The sequence below is a fragment of the Molossus molossus genome, unplaced genomic scaffold, assembly GCF_014108415.1.
Source record: "Molossus molossus isolate mMolMol1 unplaced genomic scaffold, mMolMol1.p scaffold_m16_p_7, whole genome shotgun sequence".
In the NCBI taxonomy this organism is placed as follows: Eukaryota; Metazoa; Chordata; class Mammalia; order Chiroptera; family Molossidae; genus Molossus; species Molossus molossus.
In genome coordinates, this window is record NW_023425401.1 from 28,331,695 (window position 1) to 28,356,955 (window position 25,261).

Sequence of the window (25,261 nt, forward strand, 5' to 3'; positions counted from 1 at the left end):
TGAAAGATAATGAATACAAATACCTGGCACATAACAGGTACTTAAAACATTAGTTTTATAGTAAAATTATTTTTTAATTCACTGCGTTTCTTTCTATAATTTCAATTCTGTGAGGTTTTTAATTTAAAAAACTACTGCAACGATGTAAATCTTGTCATTTATTAAAATTATGTTTGTCATTGCTCTGCACAGTTTATAGATCTATGACTGTTAAAAGCATAGAATTTCGAAAAATAACACATGTCTTCCTGGGAACAATTTGCTCTCAGGTAACTATTTTTATTACAAGGCGTGTGTGTGTGTGTGTGTGTGTGTGTGTGTGTGTGTGTGTGTTGGGGGGGTCATTTAACACAACTTATTTTTCCTCTGTAAAGATTTTGGAGAATTTTAAAAATTCACTTTTTGGCCCTGGCCAGTTTGGCTCAGCATTTGGAGCATTGGACAGAGGACAGAAGGGCCACAGATTCAATTCCTGGTCAAGAGCACATACCTGGGTTGTAGGTTTGATCCCCACCCCTGGTCAGGGTCATGCAGGAGGCAACAAATCACTGCCCCCCCTCCCCCATTCCTCCCACTCTATCAAAAATCAATGGAAAAATGTCCTCAGGTGAGGATTTTTTTTTTTTAAATTGAATTTTTGTCATTTCAAATAGAACTTACCTAATTAGCTGCATTATACAGATAATATTTCACTTGCTGACTTGGAATTATTCTCCATCTCTCTTCTACTAATCACCAGTAATTTGAACTTTTTCCAAGTGGTATTCTCTATTTTTTTTTCATGCCTATTATGCAACATCTCACAATGAAAGTCTCATACAGACATTTTTCCTAATTAATAATTTTATAAATGGAACAGCCTGACAGAAACACACACACACAAGCTCACTCTTTGTGCTTTTAAAAAAAAGCACACTTGGGAAATTGCTCACTTGAGCTAAAAATTACATGTGTATTTTTCTAATAAGCAATATAAAAAATAAACTAAAAGTTTGTTTTTTATTGTTTTGAATTTGTGGCTTTTATTTTTGGTTGCTTTTTTTTTGAACAGAGACTGTTAAGTGACTGCAGAAGATGTCTTAACACTTTTTCATCCACTTTGATTATCAGTTCTTGCTCAAAATATCACTGAGATCTGTAAAACTGCTTGGGTCCTCATTAATAAGCCACACTGCTGACTTATTTTCTGATAATATTTTGTGAATTTTTAGGATCAAAGGGCTTCAGAAACTAATCCTACTATTTCCACCACAAAGCCATTCTGTAGTATTTCCTCTCTAACACTGTCGCTCCCTTTTCTTAAAGGCGGCATGTTCCACAATCAACAAATAACTTGCCAACAGATCCTACTGCTTGATCTCTTAATAAAATACTAAGTTTTAAAATTTAATTATTTTATTTTTCAATAGAGAATATATGTACATGACACAATATTTAAAAGAGTTATAAAATGTATACATTGAAACAAATAATATAGTCCCACCAGTGTGGGGCTTAGTGGTTGAGCGTCGACCCATGCACCGAGAAGTCGCCGGTTTGATTCCCGGTCAGGGCACATGCCCAGGTTGTAGGCCCCATCCACAGTGAGAGCATGCAGGAGGTGGCCAATTGATGTTCTCTCTCATCGATTTTTCTATCTCTCTCTCCCTCTCCCTTCCTCTCTCTCTAAAAAAAAAAATAAAGAAAAAAATTTTTCATAAATAAATAAATAAAACAAATAATATATTTGGTCTCCCTCCTTCTCCTGTCCCCTAGACCACCTTTCCCTTTCCTGGAGGCAGCTACTGTTATGCATTTCCTGTATCTCAGTCCAGAATATTCTACTTATTTATAAACGTGTATGTGTATGTATGCGGGTGTGTATGTGCGCATGTGCGCATGCATTGATACATACACACATGCCCATTTATATATTGGTTTGCACCAGTTAACTATTATTACTATGACATTCAACACCCATAAATTAGTGGCTTCAAATAACAACCCTGTTCTTTACTTAAGATTCTGTGCTTTAGCAATTTGGGCTGGGCTGGCTTCGCCTGGTTTTCTGCTGATGTCTTTGGGGGTCACTCATAGACTACAGCCATCAGGAGCTCAAAGAGGGGTGAAAGGTCCAATGTGGCCTCATTTTCATTTCTGATGGTGCTGGCAGTGCAGCGGGGACTTTGTTTCTCCAAGGCCTCTCATCCCAGAAGAGCCGAGCCTGGCTGCTTCTGATGGTGGTCTCAAGACAGCAAGAGGGCAAGAGTAGAAGATACAGGACCTTTGAACCCTAGACCTGGAACTCTTACAGAGTCATTTTAGCTGCAGGTTACTGGTGAAGGCTTGTCACAAAGGCAGCTCAGCTTAAAGGAACGGGGAATAGAGAGACGCACCTTTTCATGGAGGAGCTGTAAAACGTTGTAGATATATAGTTGCATAAGTGTATGTGTGTGTACCCACACACAGGCTCATATTCACACAACTAGCAGAATGTCATACAACTGCTGCACGTCTAGTTTTTTACATCACGGTATAACTTGGTAATATTTCTGTGACTGGATCTTTACTCTTCAGTCATGTTTGCTGTACTTCCACATGTGTGAGCTTATCTGTAGAATAAATACCTAGTACTGACTTACTGGCTACGTGTATTTTACATTTTAACCTATGTCTGAAAAGTGCTTTCTGTTATGGGTTGAATTGTGTTGCCCCCACCCCTCCGAATTCAGCACCTCCTTGCTCAGGATGTGACCTTATTTGATAATAGGGTCACTGCAGTTTTAATTAGCTGAGATGAAGCTATACGCGAATAGGTTGGGTTCCTAGTCTAACGTGATCGGTGTCTTTATAAAAGGGAAACTTTGGAAACACACACACACAAGGCCATGGGAAGATTGGAGAAATACTGCCATAACTGTCTGGCAATGCCAAGGAACTACCAGAAGCAGAGGGAAAGGCTTACAACAGATGCTCCCCTCGCGCCCGCAGAGATGGTGTGGCCATGCCCACACCTTGATGTTGGACTTCTGGTGTCCACAACTGTGAGATATTAATTTCGGTTGTTCAAAGCCACCAGGTCCACCACTTGGTCACAGCAGTTACATAAAGCAAATGTACTCTTCATAAATACGGTATCGCCAGCAACATGCTTGAGTGTGCCCCTTTCTCCACTTGCTTGCTGGGTTTTTACTTCTGCCAATTTAATAGGTAAAAAAATCATAACTTAGAGTATTTTTCTTATTCTTTAAGTAAGATTGAGTGCCTTTTTCATATATTTGATAGCCATTTGTATATTTTTTCAGGAAATGAACAACTTGGCATAATCTAATCCTCAGAAATAAAATTTCAATGTTATGTTTTTGCTAAACAGCGCATGTCTTAGAGACTTAGTGACTCTAGAATAAAAAGAAAGTACTTAATTATATAATATCATGGGATTTTTTTTCTTTTCATACTATAGTCTCACTTGAGAACACTGAATTTTATCTCCTTCTTCAACCCACCTTTTTCTTTATACTCTTATAAAGAAAGTAGTTGTACATTTCTATAAATGTTACCTATACCTATACCTCCTCCAAGGGGTCAGTAAATAAGGAAGTGTGTGTGTGTGTGTGTGAGAGAGAGAGAGAGAGAGAGAGAGAGAGAGAGAAAGAGAGACCACAGAGACAACCTATAAATATATAATTGAAAGTACCTAATAATTGTAATTAGATAACAACTGAATTTCCTATCAAGGATGAAATGAAGGCTTTGTTTTTAAAGAAATAAACATGTTCTGAAGCCCAATTCCTGCTCATTAGCCAAGTTATAGAAAGAGCTATTGAAGTCTGAAGGCAGCTGACTCCACCCCGCTACACCTTGGAATGAGAGAGCTGCAAAACACCTGTAAAATACAGAGCCTTTGTCCCATGAGAATGAGAATCTAAAGGCATTTCTGTGGCTCAGTGGGCTCCCTGGTGTCCATGCTGGGTATCAAGCCCAATTCACTCTTTGTACATATTGTTATATAATAATCCCATCTTCTCACTGCATGGGTTTGTGTTTAAGACTTTTATGAAACATGGAGAATTGTTCAGTCAAATCGTATTTACTGTCTAATGAAGGAAAATGACAGATTATCTTCCAAGTGGGGAGAAACTGGGAAAGAAGAAACCCTCAGTCACTGCTGGTGGAAATGTAAGTTGGCAGAGCCACTGCGAAAAACTATGTGGTGGTTCCTCAAAAATTACAAATAGAGTGACCATATACCCAGAAATCCCTCTCTGGATATCTACCAAAAATATGTTTTAAATTTACTTGTAAAGATATATGCACCCTCGCGTTCATGGCAGCATTATTCACGGTGGCCAAGACAAGGAAACCACCAAAGCGTCATTTCGATAGATGACTGGATAAAGAAGAGGTGGTACATATATACTGTGGAATACTACTCGGCCATAAGAAAAGATGAAATACTGCCAATTGCGACAACTTGGTTGGGTCTTGAGAATATCATGCTAAGCAAAACAAGTCAGACGGAAAAAGTCAAGAGCCAAATGGTTTCACTTGTGTGGGATATAAAACCGAGAGCAACAAATGAACAAACAAGACAAACAAATAAAAAGTTATAGACACAGACAACAGTATGGGTTACCAGAGAGAAAAGAAGGAGGGAGGAGGTAGAAAGGGGTAGAGGAGGTCAAATACATGGTGACGAAAGGAGCCTTGATTTTGGGTGGTGAACACAGAGTGCAATATACAGATGATGTATTATAGAATTGTACACTTGAATCCTAGATAATTTTATTAACCATTGCCACCCTAATAAATGTAATACATTTTTTGAAATACTATTGCCCTACAGTTTGAGGCAGAAATGCTGAAGACTCTGTGTACTAGAAATCATTAAGTGATTTCTAAGTGGAATGTAGCCACTGTTTGTTGCCTGAAGTAACACTGACTCCCATGGAAAATCACAGTAAAGTCATTTCTATAACTTACTTGATCCTCCTATTGCAATTTTTTTCTATATTCTCTTTTCCCAACTATTGCTTTTAAAAAGACTCTAACACAACCTGGTGTTACTTTTATTTTTTTACATTCCCAGGATAGCATTAATAGGATGCAATATCCCACAGATGGGCTGAAGAAGTGATACGAACTGCATAAATAATGCATAAACTGATACTATTTCCTAAATAATGAAGGAAACAATGATTGATACCACATATTTTAAAGTATATATAGCATTTTTTTCTGGTTATCAAATTCTGAGTAACAAACCACTCCAAAATTCAGTGGCTTAAACAGTAAGAATATTTGGCTTCCACACATATCTGCCATCCGAGCAGGGCTCCGTGGGGGATTTTGTCTATGGTGTGCTCAGTGCCAGCTGGAGCAGTTTGAAAACTGGGCGTGGAATCATCTTAAGGCTTGCTCACTTAAACATCTGGTAGACCATGTGGGCAGACTCAGACAGGTGGGGCTGTCACCGTGGAGGGTCTTCAGGCATTTCACTTTATCTCTGTGTGGTCTGATTAAGGTCTTTCTAGCATGGAAGCTTTGGGAATCCTGATTCATTACATATGAGCTTTCAGCTCCCCACACATAGTTCCTGAGAAAGCCAGATAGCTCAATCCTGCTCTTGGGACATAACCCTCAAAACCATGTAGTGTTGCCCGGCTGGTGTGGCTCAGTGGTTGAGCATCGACCCATGCACCAAGAGGTTGCCAGTTTGGTCTTTGGTCAGGGGCATGTGCCCCGGTAATTGGCCAAATCCACAGCGGGGGCATGCAGGAGGCGGCCAATCAGTGTTCTCTCTCCTTGATGTTTCCACCTCTCACTTCCTCTCCCTCCCCCTTCTTCTCTCTCTAAAATCAACAAAGAAAAAAAAAAATGTAGTGTTCCTTCTGCCACATTCTGTGCATCAAGGCAGTCACAAAGCTCCCCACCCCCCAAGTTACAAAAGGAGGGACAATCGACTCCATTCCTTTTGTGGTTTGACAAGGTCCTAGAAGAATAGGTAGGATCAGAAATATTACTGCAGCCAATTTTTAAAAACACAGTCTCCCTCATATCTCAAGTTAGAAGCTAATTTTACCTCCTGCTACTTTCTGCCCTCTTGACAACCCCAGTTCCTATGTATTGTTCCTGGTATAAGCGAAAGTAAACACAAATCACTGCAGCCTTTGGGATATATTGCAAGTCTGTATTTTCTTGAAATCATACATGGATGAACTAGATAGTGTGGAGTTCATATAGCCAGTGTGTCGGCCCACTACCTATTTTTTAAGATCATAATTAAATTGCTGCTGTATTTTTCACAAATTCATTTTTTAAAAGCACAAACTTCTTAGCAAGCACAAGCGACTAACCCAAACTGTTTAATTTTAAGGAAGATGGAGCGCAGAAAGTTTTCCAGGGTGAGTTGGAAAACAGCAAGACTGAATGGAAAACTTCATTCTAGCTCCTAGCTTTTGTTCGTGTCTGATGCAGCTAAAATTCAGATGTGTATTTCCTCTGGTTCTAAAGCATGAGGGGTAGGTAGTGGAGAAGATTGATTAAGAAGTTCAAATGAAAAATAAGAAACCTGTTACAGAACCACTCTGGGAGGGCTTTGAAGTTCATGGCTAGGGGGAGTTAGGAGACTACAGATCTAAGCTATTTGTAATGAAAGGAACGGCTTTCGTTTCACCAGTTACGCTAAATTCTTGCCTTGAGGAAGAACTTTTCTCCAGAACTAGTGTCATGGTTCTGAAAAATTTTTTTGCTATCATTTGTAGTATCTCCTGGAGATACATTAGGAGTCTATAAAAAGAAGTTATGTCAGGAAATCAACTCTTTTCTCATAGACAGATAGATGATAGATGATAGATAGATAGATGATAGATGATAGATAGATAGATAGATAGATAGATAGATAGATAGATAGATAATGAATATACATTAAAAGGTATGAATAAGCATCTACTTCATTTCAAAATACGGTATACAACCCCTGTGCCTAAGGGAATGACAAATAGTTACAATATGAATTCTAGCAGCATAGTAGAAAAAGCCCTGGACTTATAAATTAAAGACCAGAATCTGATTCCCGAGTCCACTCCTGAGTTGCTCTGTGGCCTTCAGCAAATCACTGAATTTCATTAATCTCCCCATCGGTAAAATGGAGATGTCAACTATTTTGTTATGAGGACAAAATGAGATGTCACATTGAAATTGCTTTGAAAAGTACAAATAATGGTAAGCTTGTATGTTCGTGTGGCTAATTCCAGACTTGAGATCTCCATTCTGCCAATCTGTCTATATTTGCACCTTGATAAAGAGCATCGCCCATTCATTCACTCAGTCACCCGATGCAGAAAGCTGGGGCTACACTCAGTCCTTCCCTTTCCCAGGGGCTCTGTCCCGGGTGCCTGCCTGCATGCTCTCCACTGCCCGGCCTGCCCTGCCCTGGCCTCTGATGCTGACTAAGTCAATTCATCCTGCACAACCCAATGATGAAGCTTCTCCTCTGAACACTGCATGACATTCCAGTCATAGCAGATAAGCAGAAATGTTGGTGACTTTTTCATCATCTCCCTGGAATTCCTTTTGGATTATGCTCATTGAAGTGGGATAAAAACTGCCTTTAAAACATTTCTAAGCTGATAACAAAACTGATAGTTAAGTGAGAGAGGCAAAAATAATTAACCTCTTATTGTTAACAATTCATCACCCTGTTAAAGAAAATCTTAAAAACCAAGTCAGTATAATTTAGGCTATATTCTCCCACCATAATACAATGAAATCATACATTAATTTCAGAATATGAACAAAAAGCCAACTACTGATATTTTTAAAAGGCTAACTTAAATAAAAACAATTCAAAGATAAAACCTGGAATAAAACATAAAATTATAATAATTAAAATTTAGAATCTATATTTTAAGTAGTAATAAACAAAAAAATCTTAATTTTAAGTGTATTCATTCTAACAAATCAATCATAAATTTAATAGCAAAAAAATTCAAGATAAATTGGAACCAGATTAAGTTATAAATCATTTGTAAGATTAGAAACTGTGGGGGAAAAAAACCCACTAGTAAGTAAAGTGAATTATTTTTAAAACAACCAAGGTATTTTAAGTGAAATTGTACTCAAAACCTGAAAGTTTCTATGAAATCCATGTTATTCATATACACATTTAACAGAAAATTAACGCAGATAAAGTACACCTAAAAAGATCATACAAAGCAATTGAGAAAGTTATACTAAAAATTTCAAGGAATTAAAAATAGGAACAGATTGTTTTCATATTTCATAAACCCTTTCTTAAAATATAAATTAATGACAAGCCCTATTCTGTAGTCTACAGACCAAACTACCCTGTCTAACATTTCTACACATGAAAACCTTTTGTCCAGATAAAAAACTTAATGGCAAACTCATGCCTGCCATTTAATCACCCGATTTTCCATTTTTGTGACTGTCCACATGTGCCTTGCTCTCCTTGTTGACAGTCACATAAACAACTCCCTCCCTCCATCCTAGCTGCCCTGGAGCGGGACTGCCTGAGTCTCTAGGTATCTGCTGGGCTCTGAAATACACATTCCACAGCTGCAAATGTGACTATTACTTCAGCCACACTATTCCTATAATAGTTTCCAATCTTTAAAATACCCCACCATTTTTAGTATTATATTGGTTATAAACCTATACATATTGATGTCTGTTTGTTTTGTTTATTTACTCATTCACTTATTGTTTTGAGGCATTGTAGCATTATAGAACCCCATGTTAATGTTTACAAAGAATGAAGTGTCAGAAAAGTCCCTTCACTGCAGTATATGGGAATGAGTTCTGAACCTTCTGAGTCAAACAAGCCCACAGTCCCTCTTCTTTCTTTTTGGAAAGCCAAGCGTCTTCATAAAAACACTCATATCAAGATTGAACAGAAATCTGAAAATCTATTCTTTCAAAATGAGCAGATAATTTCAGGTTCTCAGGTAATTGCTGAATATAATATTTGTGTTAGCATTGTCGAACATCAAGACAAAATATGCTAATTTAGCATATAAATAAAGGTTGACTCACCACATGTTTATTAATCGGTGAATGAACTTGAAATAGGACTCTAAGGCTATAAGCTTTTATATTGTCCTGACAGACTTATCCATAGGCTGCATTCCTTTATCAATTACATATAGTAAATTATATGTATTAAATTACATGTAGTAAATCAGACATGAGAACTTGCACCTAAATATGTGAGTCAACTGTGCATGGAAATTCATGAGCTCAATTCCGGTGAAATCAATGAGTAGAATAGAGAAGCTTATACATGAAGAAAGCACCACTGTATATACCTGGCTCTTAAACACTAAACTTTTCCCATTATAGCACCAAATTGCCTAATCAAGAAGGTCAAAGACTGCAGAGCAGCTGAAGGTCAGAATAATGGGGTTGACATGCCAGAGACGTGAGGTCCATGCCACACACTCCTGTTTAATGCAACACAGCAGATGTATTTACCAGGCTCCACACTGATTTTTAAACCAAATAAACAGTGGTATATATTCCACAATCCTGAACAGTATTGATTTTATACCATTTCATGAGGGTATTCACAGAAATTGTTTCCTGAAAACAGTTTAGTTACAGTGGCAAATTCCTTAGTCATGAAGTGGTAAATCATCAAAAATCAAATCCTAAAAATGAGCAGGTTCTTACACCAGACTTTTATATGATATAATCAAAAGCACTATAATACCACCTCTTGGAAATATATCAGTAGAAAACAATAAAGCAGACAGAAACTCAGAAAGCTATATATACTGCTGAAAAATTTAAAGTATGTGTCAAGCTGAAATTCCAATAGAAGGTGGTAGCCGTAATGCAGAGCATTGACTGTTATCCACAGAAACTGAGAGTTGACTTACATATACCAGGGATCTCACAAATGCTTGGAAGCTTAATGCTGAATATAAGATCTGAATAACTGCCTATGACAAGAACTCTAACACCTAAACTTTTGTCCTTCAAAAGGACTTCATTATTATATCACAAGTGTTCTCTTTACCATATACTAAGATCTCTTCCCTTTGAAATCCAGATGCTGATACTGAAGGGTCATTTTGTTTGATTATGTCAGTCTTGATCATAGCCTAAATCCCATCTCTTCTCTCATCTTCAGGCACTACTGGATTATAAACTGAAAAAATTGACATTCTATCTCTGTTAACCTTTTGAGATGCTCAAGGAACTATTCCTTTCTTGTGAAGCCATCTAATTGCTAATCTATAATCCTTTTAATATGCTCTGCTTTTTGGATTGATCTATTGCCAGCTGGCCTAACACTGCCCATAGCTATATTAATCCTATTACTCACATCCTATTACAGAGTATCAGTGAAACTCTTTAATGAATCCTGAAAAGCCTGCTTGCCAGACACCAATATTAAGGATGATTACACATGTATTCACTCTCTTACTCTTAATTATAAGCTTCTGATTGTATTAATTGTATTCAGTGGGGTTCAGAGCTTTTCTTCTGCACACTTATCTGTGGGCTGACACTAGGTTTTGGGAAATATCAGTGTTTCTAAATGTCATTGCCATACATACTATTTTGATTTTTCTCAATAGTAAATAAGTTCACAAGATAAAATATTGTAATATATTTAGAGATTAAATCCTGTTGGAAGGTAAATAAAGTATATGGTATATGGTAGAATTAAGTAGGATTTATCAAGAGTAGATAAAATATTCTAAAGAAAGGTCTGCATTTTGAGCTCCTGATATATTCATAGTACCATTAATCCCCTAATAGGATGGATAAATCTGTCCTGGATGATAAGCCTACTTGTTAAGGGAAGTACATTCTCTATTGAATTAATCACCCCATATGAAAGCTGAAACTATCATCAGCCTGAAAAACTGTGATACCTTATCATCAATTTTAGTCTGATGAGTGGCTAAAGAGAATAGTTTTTTTTAATCCAGTGAAATGTATTGGCAATGATACTCATTTTATTTAAGAATAAATTTGAACAAGTACATTTATAAAACAAAAACAATATTGTTGTTTATGATATTATTGTGTTTCACAAAAGGGCAAATAGTTGGAGTTTTATAGTTATTAACCTGTTAACCGGGGAATTCCCTTTTTAATTACGCAGCATATAACAGGCGTGAACTCTCACTAGGACGTGTAAATACGTCTTGCTCAGTTAACAGGGTAAGTGTCCTGGAGACTGAAGTGTGTGGTTGGATGAGGAGTCTGGAATCTGCAGTATGGAGGCAAGTGTATGTACAAGACTCCAGCCAATACCAAGGAGCTACGGGTATTAGAAGTACCTAGCATCTTGGGAGACAATTAAAGACATACATGCACATACATGGATGCTATTGCAACCTCCCTCTAGAGAATGCATCATGCAAAATGTTCTAGATAGAAGGTAAAGCTATCATTGCCTTCTAATATACATTCATTGTCCCTTTGTAAAATCATAATGATGTCATGAGTTATATTTAAAGACCAGAGTCTTAAGCAAAACTTTACATTGGCCTCTCTTCTAGCCCTTTATCCACAGAAACACCACCTCTGGATTCCTCTCGAGTGTGTGAGCATGCCAGTAAAATATAGGACATCAGGTTAAATTAAATAGATATGCTTTTAAGGATAAGTATGTCTCAGATATTACATGGGAAATACATAAACAAAGCATCCACTGTATATGTGAAATTCAAATTTAACTTGGTGTTACGTAATTTTATTTGCTAAATATGGCAACTCCAAAGAAGGGGCATGAGTCTTTGGGGGAAAGAATAGAGGAAACAGCCCAGCGGGTGTGGCTCAGTGGATTGAGCATTGTCCCATGGACTGAGAGGTCTTGGTTCCATTCCTGGTCAGGGCACATGCCCGGGTTTTGGGCTCAATCCTCAGAAGGGAGCATGCAGGAGGCAGCCGATGGATGTTTCTCTCTCACATCAATCTTTCCATCTCTCTCCCCCTTCCACTCTCTCTCTAAAACAAACAAACAAACAAACAAACAAACAAAAAGAATAGAGGAAACATATCAGTCTGTACTGACACTGAAGGTATTTCTTTAGCTATGGTTCTTCCTATTTTCCTGTAGTGGTACAACAATAAGAAAGATTCCTCCAAAGACTTGACTCTGTGGATAATGATAATAAAATTATCAATCTCAGTGTTTCACCATTTTACTGGACATCTGCTTTTCCTCTCCCTGACTTTATTTTATTATTCTTTTTAATTTTCATTTTGAAGGAGTATTATTTAACTCAGCCTTCTGGAACATGATTGAAAAGAAAGACTATATATAAAAGTAAAGTAATATTGAATTAAATGAGACCTTTCTCTGTACAGGTACAATTTTCAAAACAGCAAGAGAGAGATTTTACACAGTAAAGTAAAAGCATTTAGAATTGAACCTCAAACCGACTAAAAAAAAAAAAGCACACTTCTTTGCGACCTTCATAGCCCCTAAATGCATTTTAAACAGTAGGTTGCTTTTCCTCTTACAGTGTAGAGCTGCATGTGAGCATCAGGGAGGACAGCAAATGTATACACTGAGCCAGTTATGTAGGCAACACGCCAGGTCCACTCCCCCACCCGCCAGCCCTCCTTCTTTCCTGATGTGTTTATTTTAGAACTGTGCCTAGAATTGCATCAGCAGTGCAAAGTTAAGCAGAAGTAGAGAAAAATATTTGCATATTCCCACTTTTGTGCAAGTGGTCCAGTCACTCAAAGTCACTAGCTCTAGTTGAAAGAGACGTCAGGTAGAGTTTAAAGTGGGTAGAAATAATGAGTTTTATATGAGTCTTTTTAAACATAATCCAGGAGTTTTACAAGTCCCACTTTCATGGTGTTGCTGCTTATTTTATTTGGCACTTTTTGTTGTTGTTTTTTGTTGTTGTTGTTGTTGTTGTTGTTGTTGTTTTTAATTCTAGCTTTTTGGAAGTCCTTATTACAAGGAAATGATTGTAAGTCCTGATATCCAAATAAATTATCTATTTTTTTCTCTCTCTCTCACTCACAGATACTCTTAAAGATTTTTCACTTTCCTCGTGCATTTATTTCAAATCATTCCCAACCCTCCAAAAATAATTATTATTTTTTCATAGTACATCATTGTTATAATTTTATGTAATAAGCCTTATTAGCAACTCTTTATTATAGATATAATCAAATTCCATAAAGTTCATAGCATCATACAATTTACTCACAAATGTTTAAAGTTTAAATAACATTTGCAAAGCAATTGAGAAAATTTAGAAACAAGGATCGACATGGTAATGAAATCCATGTATATCCTGAAAAGCTTTTGTATAGGCTTAACAGTTTGTGAGTGTTGAACATCAAAACAAAACCAAAAAAAGCTGGATTCAATGCAACTGGCCAACAGATGAGTGGATATACCATCCTTCCTTATTTAATTTATATTCTTATGAAGACAGTAAATGAAACTATTAACAGCAAAACACTTTCTAAAAATAAAATAAAAACAATAATTTAAGTAATTTGCTAAAGGATAATTTATCATCTCCTTTTATACTAGTACCCAAAATAAAATGAACATTATACTGAACCAAAAAAATTACCACATGGTCAAAAGTAGTATGTATTTGAAATTTCAGAAAGAAAATATTTTAATATTTCTTTTTTGTTTTTGTTTTCCTGGAGTTTTTTTTTTTTTTTTCAGTTGACAAATGAAGGTATATTTAATTGTCTTTTCGGATAATTATGCTCAAATGCATAGATCATAATTACGAAACTCTGAGTTTTGATGGGAGCATACACTACACAGCACCCAATCAAAATACCCAATATTTCCATCACTGCAGTAAGTTCTCTCAATCCTCAATCACAAATAGATGACCAGTCTTCTAAACAAAGATTACTGTTGTGTCTTTTTAAACTTCATATGAATGCACATATTCAGTATGTGCCTTTGCCTTCTTACTCAATACAAAGTTTCTAGGATTCATGCATGTGATTGAATCACGTTTTTCATCAGTGGGTAGCATTGTACTATATGACTATAACAGTTTTACTTCTCTATTCTCTAGTTGATGGATAAGGATGTGCTTGCAGTTTGAGACAACTGTAAGTGACACTACTATGGACATTTGTATACACACCTTTGGTGAATATATGGTTTTATTGCTCGTGAATATATAGTTCAAATTCATAGGGTAGGTATAAATTCAAATTTATAAGAAACAACCAAATAGTATTTTATCTAGTCCATGATTGCCAAACATCTTAAAATAATACAAATCTAATATTTTAGATTTTTTTTAAGAGTCATATTTTGCAAATACTGAATTATGCTATTATGGCACATAAATAGTCATAGACAATGTGTAAGTTAACAGGTGTAATAGTGTTCCAATAAAACTTTATTTATCAAAACAGGTGGCCAGCATATAGGTCATAGTTTGCCAGCTTCCAATCTAGTCCAACTATCTCTGTCTTATAATTATTTAGTCCATTCATATTTCATGGAATTACTAATACGGCTATGCTCAGGTACACTGTTTTGTTATTTTCCTTCTACTTATACCAACTGGTTTTTGTTTCTTTCTTTCTCATTTATTGCTTTCTTTTGGGTTAACTGAGTATCTTGTAATATTCTATTTAAATTGCTCTACTAGCTCTCTCTCCATGCTTCTTTTTATTATTTAGAGATAAGGGTTAAATGTGCATTTTTAAGTTATCATAGCTACTTTAAGTTATCATAGCTATTGTTGTATCATTTCACACAAAATGCAAGAACTTTGAAGCAATGCAATTTTATTTATGCCACCTAAATCCACTCCTTGTGCTGTTGAGTCATAAATTTTAATTATACATATATTATAAACATTAAAACCATATTTTTAGTTAGTTTGTTGTATTTTAAAGAAGTTAAGAGAAGGTTAAAAAAAAAAGCCTCTCATATTTTTTCATATATTTTTACGAATTATGGTGCACTAATACCTTTCAGTAAACTTAAATTTTTATTTGCTGTCATTTCCTTTTAGCCTAAATAACTTCTTTCAATGTTTCTTATACTGCAGGTCTGCTGATAAAATATTCTCTTGGCTTTTTATTCTCTGAAATAGTTTTTATTTTACCTTCAGTTTTGAAGATTATTTTTGTTAAATATATAATCCTCAACTAGGTATATTATACTTTGTATTTATCATGCTTGCTCTTTGCTAATATCCTTAGATCTATATTTTAATGTTTTTCATCAAAATCTGGACATTTTTAACCATTATTTATTTCAAATATTGTGTGCCTTATTTTATCACTCTCTGTCTTTCTGGGACTCCAATTAAATATATTTTATACTCCTTGATACCATCTCATAGGCCACTGGGGTACTGTTATTTTTTAAAATGTTATCCTTTTATCTTTACATTTTTAAAATTGAATAATTTATATCAATCTGTCATCATATTTGTGGACCCATTCTTCTGTAATCCTAAATTAATTAACCCTTTACAATTTCTATTTCAGAAATTATAGTTTTTAGTTTTAGAATGTGCATGTTTATAGTTTCTATTCCTCTAATATGACCCATATATTTACTCACTATGAGTATCATTTCTTTTAGTCCTTTAACATAATTGTATATATAAATACAGCACAAAAATACCCATAGACAATATGTAAGTTAATGGGTAAATAGTGTTCCAATAATTCTTACATGCTAGTTCCAACATTTGATTCATCTTGTGATCTAATTCTTTACCTACTTTTTCCTTTAACCATCAGTCACTCTTTCCCAGGCCTTTACAAGGGACATTGGTTTGTTTCAAGTTGTTTATAGTGTACTAGGTTGTAAATAACACATTATAGGAACTTGGGATTCTTATCTTCCTTTGAAGTGTATGGATTTTCCTTCTTGAAACCAGTTCAATTAATGACTCACCTTGCCTTTATACTTTGGTAGAAGGCATCTATTTTGGTTTGGGTCTTAACCTGGGGCGACATTTTTAGTCCTAAAATGTAATCACTAACCCTAAAATATATGCCAATCTTGAGTTTCAATGGAAAGCCCACAACATTTATTACCAAATACCTCATATATAGGAGAATTCAAACTGCAGATTCTGTCTGCCAAGCAGTGGGAAGAGAGTCAAATTCAGGCTCAACTTTTAAGAGTTCAGCAGCTGTTTTTCCTTGGACTTTTGGAACCCTTCTGGGTGTGTGTAGGATTTGAGGAGAGGATATTAGAAATATTTGGGCTCACCCTCTGTGAATTCTTCCATTGCTTAACTTTCTCTCTGAACCAGTAGCTTCCTTTGCATCCATGAACTTCATACTCTGATACCTCAAGAGTCCTTCTTTATTTCTAGCTTTCCCGTGCACACAACATTGACCAGCTCTCTGCAGAAAGCCATATCAAAGTGTATTTCACCCAGTGGTCTTTCCTTACTTCAAGAGTTACATGCTCTCTATTTCTGCTTGATTTAGTTACCTTTCAATGTCCTCAAATTGCTATTTCAATATTACCAGAGATTAAATGTGTTACTTCTAGGGGAGATAACTGGATAAAGAGCTACTTTTCCATATCTAGAACCAAAACTACAAATAAATTGTTTTTTGAATAAAATAAATTAAATTAGTATTTAACAGTCTCTTCTGTATCAGTCATTATGAAAGGCCATAAAGTTGTAGAGATGCATCAGACATGATACATTATTTGGTGAAGAAAACACAAATGAGGCTTTATAAAATGCAAGTAGATAATCAGTGCAATATGTAGAAAAATTGAAGATAGATAACTCACTTTTGGATAGGACATTGACTAAAAATTTACTAATATTCTTTGAACTACATGCATTTTCTTTTATAAACCATGGATAACAAAGATACACAAGATATATTGTCATAATTTAGATGAATCTTACTTTTACTTTTATTCAACATAGATATTTGTGTTGGGTATAACGCAGAGGATAGAATCAAAGAAGAAATCAAAACTGCCTAATTAATTTTGTTGCATAATACTGAAAATTGCCTAAACCTGAACATTTAAGGTATATTAGTAAGATATTAGAAAATATAAAATTTGTTTTGTTTCTATGATAATATGCCCATTAGTTCATATATATAGTCATATATTCATATTCCTATATATTCAGTGAGAAGTTTTATGTATCTATAAGCCAGAGACCATGCCATAACTATTATAAAAGATGAAAAGTGTCAATAGAGGGCTATATACAATGTTGTGTTAACACAGAAGGGTAGTTGATCAAGTATGCTTAGGTAAGTTTGATCATAAGTGGGTCACTGCAGCCTTCTCAAGGAAGAGAACATCAATGCCAAGCAAGCAATTCTGTGAACAATCCTTCAGAGTTTGTAGTAATGATCCGAAAATAGTTTCCTTGGCTTTCCAGTGATGTGTGAAATGCTCCTGTTTTACCAACTCAGTAAGAGTTGACAGTAAGTTAACTAAACGATGGGGTTTTTGCAGTATTGCTAGTGAATAGACACACCTACAAGGGGTAAAAAATAATAGAGCTAAGTAATACTTTAGATCTTGGTTGTTGTTTTTTTACATTTTTAAAAATATGTTTTTATTGACTTTTTAGAGAGAGAGGAAGGGAGAGAGAGATAGAAACATTAATGTGAGAGAGATACATCCATCGCCTGCCTCCTGCACACCCCCTACTGGGATTGAGCCTGCAACCTGGATATGTCCCTGAACAGGAATCGAACGGGGACATCTTAGTCCCTGGGATGCTCAATCCACTGAGCTACACCACCCAGCCAAGATCTTATGTTTTTTCATTACCCATAGTGGAAGAAATGTCATCACTACTGAGTACAATTTTTGTATGTGCTACAGTTAATTCTGGTATATGGTCAGTGGGATGACTGAAATTCTTTCACTTTCTCTGAAGAAATATATCAAGAAGGAAAAGGAAAGGGTTCCAATTTTTGTGACCTTAAAAAGATCTGTGACATCTTAATTATGCCATAAAAAGATATTCCAAAATAAAGGTGAACAGAATTATGACAAATATAAAAATAAACATTCATCATATATGGAACAATATTACATTTATATTCTTTATGTGTGTGTGTGTGTGTGTATATATATATATATATATATAAAACACTTTTTAATCCTCACTTGAGGATACTTTTTTATTGATTTCATTTAGAGAGAGTGGAGGAGGGGGCAGAAACATCAATGTGAGAAAAACACATTGATTGGTTGCCTCCCTCATGCACATTGACAGAGGGTCTTGGATCAAACCTGAAGCCCATACTGTAATCAAAACAGCCTGGTACTGGCACATGAACAGGCAGATAGACCAGTGGAACAGAAGAGAGAACCCAGAAATGGACCCAAGAAATTATGCTCAATTAATATTTGACAAAGGAGGCAGGAGCATACAATGGAGTAAAGACCGTCTCTTTAATACATGGTGTTGGGAAAATTGGAGAGCTACATGCATAAAAATTAAACTAGACCATCAACTTACAGCATACACAAAAATCAACTCAAACTGGATAAAAGACTTAAATGTGACCCATGAGTCCATAAAAATTCTAGAAGAAAATATAGGCAACAGAATTTTGGACATCATACGCAGCAGAATTTTCACTGATATATCACCTAAGGCAACAGAAAAAAAGGAGAAAATGAACACATGGGACCACATCAAACTAAAAAGCTTCTGCACAGCAAAAGAAATAAACATCAAAATGGAAAGGCAACCCACTGTATGGGAGATCATCATTGCCAATGATACATCAGATAAGGGGTTAATTTCCAAAATATATAGAGTACTCATACAACTCAACCAAAGGAAGACAAGGAACCCAATTAAAAAATGGGCAGAGGAGCTGAACAGACACCTCTCCAAACAGGACATACAAATGGCCAAGAGACTTATGAAGAAATGTTCAACAATACTAATCATCAGAGAGATGCAAATTAAAACAACAATGAGGTACCACCTAATTCATACCTGTCAGAATGGCCGCCATCAACAAATCATCAAACAACAACTGTTGGCGAGGGTGTGGAGAAAAGGGGACTCTAGTACACTGCCAGTGGGAATGCGGACTGGTGCAGCTACTATGGAAAGCAATATGGTGTTACCTCAAAAAATTAAAAATTGAACTACCATTTGACCCAGTGATCCTACTTCTAGGAATATACCCTAAGAAGCCTGAAACACCAATCAGAAAGAATATATGTACCCCCATGTTCATAGCAGCACTATTTACAATAGCTAAGATCTGGAAACAGCTCAACTGTCCATCAGTAGGCGAATGGATAAAGAGCAGTGGTACATATACACAATGGAGTACTATGCAGCTGTAAGTAAGAAAGATCTCTTATCCTTTGAGACGACATGGAGGGACCTGGAAAGTATTATCCTAAGCAAAACAAGCCAAACAGAAAAAGATAAATACCACCTGATCTCACTTATTTGTGGAATACAGTCAAACCTTGGTTCTTGCATGTCTCCCATCTCGAACGATTTGCTTCTCAACCTGGCCACCCTTTCGTGTTGATATCTGTATAATCCATCGCGAGCCTCTCGGGCAACAAGGAGGGAAGGTGTGAGTTTGAGTTAATTTATTGCTGTTAACATCTCAGGAAATTGTGCTGTAAATATTTTCGGTTTTTTGTGTTTTTTTTTGCTTTTGTGCTGCTTATTGTTATTACATTTTCGTTTTTTACTGTACATTTAATTTCCTTTTTGTTAAATTTTCATTTACATTGTCTGTCCTTTTAGTTTTAAAGTGTTTATGTGTAGATTAAACAGTACATTAGACACATAGAGTATATGAGACAGGTTAAAACAGGGAATCATTTAGGGGTCTGGAATGGATTAATTCAATTTACATCATTTCTAATGGGGGGAAATGCTTCGGTGTTCGGACAGCCTTCCGGAACAAATTAAGTTTGAGAACCGAGGTTCCACTGTGTAATGAACATAACAGTCTGAGGAATAGGGAAGGCTCAGAGACGTGGATGTAGGGTACAGACTGACAACCCTCAGATGAGGGGATGGTGGGGGAGGGAAGAGATAAACCACAGAACTTAAATGCATGTACACATAACTGATGGACATGGACAACAAAGCCGGGGAAGGGGTGGGGGGGGATGGGGAGGAAGGTGTCTATGGGGTACAAAAGGAGAAACATCTGTAACAAAAATTAAATTAAAAATAAAATAAAATAAAATAAAATCTAAAAAAACCTGCAGCCCAGGTACATGCCCTGGACAGGGAGTCAAACCCACAATCCTTCGGTGCATGAGCAGACACTCTAACCACAGAGCCACACTGGCCACAGTTATTCATATTTTATAACAATAGTATTTATTCACTTCTTATAACTTATATAAAGATCATGATATATTTATACCTACAACACAGTTCTATTTTTATTATTATTATTCAAGATACATTAGGGTTGGGGCCAGAGTTCAGAAAATAAAAATAAATAAATAAAATATTAAAAAGATACACACAGTTGTCTACTTCAAAACACTTATTTATGACTATGTTTCCTTTGAAACACACACAGAGAGAAAAAACATTTTATTCTGGATAAGAAAAGTACCATACATTACAATACAATTCTCTATTACCTCTTGAGATCACATCTACCTTTATTTATCCTGTTTATGACACTAGCGTATTTGCCCCTCGCCAGCTGGTACCAGGAAACACTTCCTAAGTAGAGGTTCTGAAGGGACAATGGGAGGTTTCTTCTTCCTGGAAACGTGCTCCTCTTGGCAGGCTTCCGCCTGGAGGCAGTGAGGAGCCAGCGGCACCTCCTATGGGCAGTTTTCTCTGGGACCCCAGGAGTTAGACAGCTTCCCAGAGCACTCCATGGTGCAGTGTCTCAGTGACTTTCCCACCATCCAGTTGGCCATGCCTACCCTGCCTAATAAAATCTGGACCTCATCCCTGGAGGAAAGAAATTCTTCCCATATTTGTTTCTGTCCTGGGTGCTCTGTCGTAGGCCTAGAGGTAGTGGCTGCTCCTAACATGTGCATTCCTGTATTCTTCAGAGTTCTTCCCCCTCTGTAGGCAATCTTCTGTTTAAACATTCACTTTTCAAATCACCATGTGGTTCCGTATCCTGATTTAATTTTGAGTGATTCAAAGATATTCACAGACATAAATCTAAAGAAAATAGAGGGCTTCTGTAAGAGAAGAGGTCCAGTGATTGAGTTCTGTGCTCGCCAACACTTAGGGATTGAATAAAAAAGGAAAACTAAGCAATAGAGACTGGGACAAGAAAAAAAAAAAGACGACAACAAGACAAGAGAAAGACCAAAAGGAAATGAAAATCCAAACGAAGAAATTGTTTCAAGGGCAAATAAATGGCCAGTTGTGTCAAATGCACCCAATAGGTCAAGTAAGCTAGGAACTGAGAATTACCCATCTCATTTCACAGCCGGAGTCACTGTGATCTTGACAGTAGTCAATTCCATGACTGCTACAAGAGAAAGGCAGAAATGCACAGATTTAAGATAGAATAGGGAGAAAAGAAGTAAAGATTACCAACATAAATACACTGTTAGAGAACTTTTTCAGTAAAAGGAAGTATTGTGTCGAACCATCAGAGAAAGAAAATATACAATCTAAAGATGGTTGTTGCACCCTGGCCGGTTTGGCTCAGCGGTTAGAGCATTGGCCCTTGGACCAAAGAGTCGATTCTGGTCAAGGACATGTACCTTGGTTGTGGTTCGGTCTCCAGCCCCGGTCAGGTCATGCAGAAGGCAACCAGGTGAAGTGTCTCTCTCACACTGATATTTCTCTCTCTCTCTCTCCCTCCCATTCTCCCTCCCACTGTATCTGAAGGTAAGTGAAAAAAATATATCTTTGGGTGAGGATGAAAAATAAATGAATAAAGATAGTTGTTGTGATTGTTATTGTATATAACAGGAGAAATACAGCATGTTTCATTACTAATGTAAATAATCACTTTGATGGGAAAATTAATGATGCAGGAGAGAGATGCAAGAATTATTGTTTCCCCGAATAATTTGAAGAAAAAAAAAAAAGATGTAAAATAATTTGTAGTAGCCATCCAACAAGCTAATGGAGCATGTAGGATGAGAACTTAAGATTCAGGCCAAAGCGCTGACTGCTACAAGAAAATATGTAATGAATCAGACATTTTGATGTGAATGTGATCAAATTCAAATATATATATAAATTCAAATGTGTGTGTGTGTGTATATATATATATATATCTCACATATAATATGTTAAATTACAAGCTTCTACTTAAACCAGTACTTTATTGCCCTGGCTGGTTTGGCTCAGTGGTTAGAGCGTCAGCATGCAGACCAAAGGGTCATGGGTTCAATTCTGGTCAAGGGCACTTACCTCATTTGTGGTTTGGTCCCCAGCCCTGGTTGGGGTCATGTGGGAGGCAACCAGTCTATGTGTGTCTTTCACATCAACGTTTCTCTCACTTCCTCCCTCCCACTCTGTCTAAAAGTAAATGAAAAAATTTCCTTGGGTGAGGATTTAAAAAAACAGTACTTTATTTTAGAAATAGTTATAAATGTAAAATTATTTCAAAAGAATTTCTGGTATTTTATAACTTCTTTAGACAGTATCACCATATAAAGATCTTTCATTTTAAAGTCACATAACTATATGTATGTGTTCACAAATGTAAAAAGATATAAGCACAGTTTCAGTGTGTGCATCCACATGTACACATATGAGCAATCGGTGATGAAATAATAATGCCTACTACGTTTAATGTGGTCTACATCTCCTTATATTTAGTTACATTGTTCTTATTACATGTGAATCGTTTCAGGGAAAGAGCCATAAATAGTTCAAGGGGTATAGGAATTAAGAAAACTACTTTAATATGCTACTCCTTTGCTATATTTTCTACCAGTTGACATTATGAGACAAATAAAACAGTTAATTTTTTTCAGACTAGGGCACTTCTTTTCATTTCACACAAAGCCTTAATTATCAAACATGGGGCTCCAGGATGCTCCTCACCCCAATCCAGTTTTATAGCACATCCACTTCTCTGAAGAGCATTACTTTGTGTATTATGGACAAAGGATCATGGAGTTCTGACTGATCTAACCACAATCATCGCTGAGCCCCTACTGTTATTCTGTGTTGCTCAGTCCTGATATTTTCAAAATCACCATTGTGTGAGAAAATAGCCAGTGGTACTTAAAATCAACATGAACATTGTTCTATCAAGTCATGTGGAACTTCTCGAAGAGTCTCTTTTTCTTTGCTATCTAACATATACTTATACTACCAATTAAACCACGGGACACTGACAGTAAATAACAACAACACCGATTTCCCCACATCAACAGAGTGTTTGGCACCCAGAGAGCATGTTAAACTTCTGTCTTGCTTTTCCTTTCTGGAGGATGTAAAATCTTAGATCCATCTTCTATATTCTTTGTGAAATATGGTAATGCTTTATTTATCGACAATCTGATTCATTTGATTAATATGATACAATAAGTACTATGTATACTGACAAAGCTCCTAGCTGATCATTCGTATTTGGCTACATTTTTGTTTTTATCAGTCAATTTTTGCATTAATTAAAGGGTATTTGTACTGATTTATATAAGCCAGTATCAATAACACTCAGAGTTCCCCTTTGGATTTCGGACATCATCCCCAGCCATGAGTGAAATAAAATCATCCATCTGAAAAATCTAGCTGCTTGAACACCAAAATGTGTCTTGTGAAATATTAGTCCCCCTTTGGGTTCCAAGAAGCACTCCCTGCATAAATATGTATAGATTGATAATGACCTTTAGTTGTCTGTGTTTGATTGTGTTGATAATTATTTTTTAACCCTGAAGTCATGTATTATATATATTGTATCTCAAAACAATAATTTTTTTTAGGATTTTTATTATGCAGTACCTTTTATTTTCTCAAAAATCATGCAATGCCTTGTGTAGAATACAATTAATAAACTAATCCATCCACTATGTAATTTTTTAACATCCTATAAGATGCTGTATCATTTTTCATATTTAAATATTTTTATAAAAGTAAACTGTTTCAGATACATGGATGGTTGCTTGGTATGAGTTACACTAAAGAGCCTCTGAAATACATCATCATGTAACTTTTAGATTAAAAGATATTTGTAAATGTTTATGACTATCTGATATGGGAATTGATTGATCTAACAAGCTTAAACTGCATTATGTTCCACAACACAGTTATAACCTTGAGGCAAAGCCATCAAATAGAAATAGCAACATTAATCAAAAAAGGGCTCTCCACAATAATTGGGGCTTTAATAAGAATAAGTGTATCGAAGCAAAACAGTTAACACTGTGTACTCTGCTGAATAAGCAAACCCATCTTAACATTTGCTGTAACAGAGAGATCTTCCTCGAAATGATGGCTTCTAATCTCAGCTGGGAGCTAAGTTTCACCATCAAATCAGCCTTGCTTTTCTGCTGAATATCTCAGTTCAATAAGTATTTATGGTCTGGATGATATGCCTTAGAAGATAACAAGATCAAATCAATGAAGTTCTCACTTTTAATATTATAAAGTAAACCAGTCATGTTTTGTTTAATTCATTATCAAATGGCCAAAATTTGTAATTGTTGATTAATTGCTGTGAAAGGACAAATTTTTACCGGAAAATTATGAGGGTATAGTTATTAAATACATGTAGCTCAGATAAAAACATGGCCCATCTATGCCATTGTTTGATTTCCAAGTTCAACATAGATAGGCATGTTCCGCTTCGAAGAGCATGGGAGAAATTAGCCATTGTACTAAAACCCATTACTCATTATTTTTACTAATGTTTGAGGACTTTTATCTATAATACTATTTCAAGGCTTCTAAATGTTTCATGGTTAAAACATATGAAAGTCTCATTCTAGATTTCTAGTGCTCTCTGGTTAAAATTCAAAATAATAAAATAATAATAATAATATTTTTAAAATCCCAGGATTCTTCAATTCCCAACATCTTTGCAGTCTCCTTTTAAGTCCATTACTTTCCCATTTCTGAGCACTTCTTCCTATTGCCCCCTACCTATAATAGTCGTATATCATTTTTCTAATCATCAGATATGCTCATTCTACTCCTTATTTTTCCTTGCAAAATTTACTTATGTTGTGAGATGTTCTTCATTTAGCATAGTCAGGCACTGATCTATACATTTAGTTTTAAGACCTTTTTTTCTCAATGTGAGTACACATATGTATTTTATACATATGTATCTGCATGTCATTTTCTGGGATAAAGAACAAACACAGGTTAATGTCCAAACACATGAT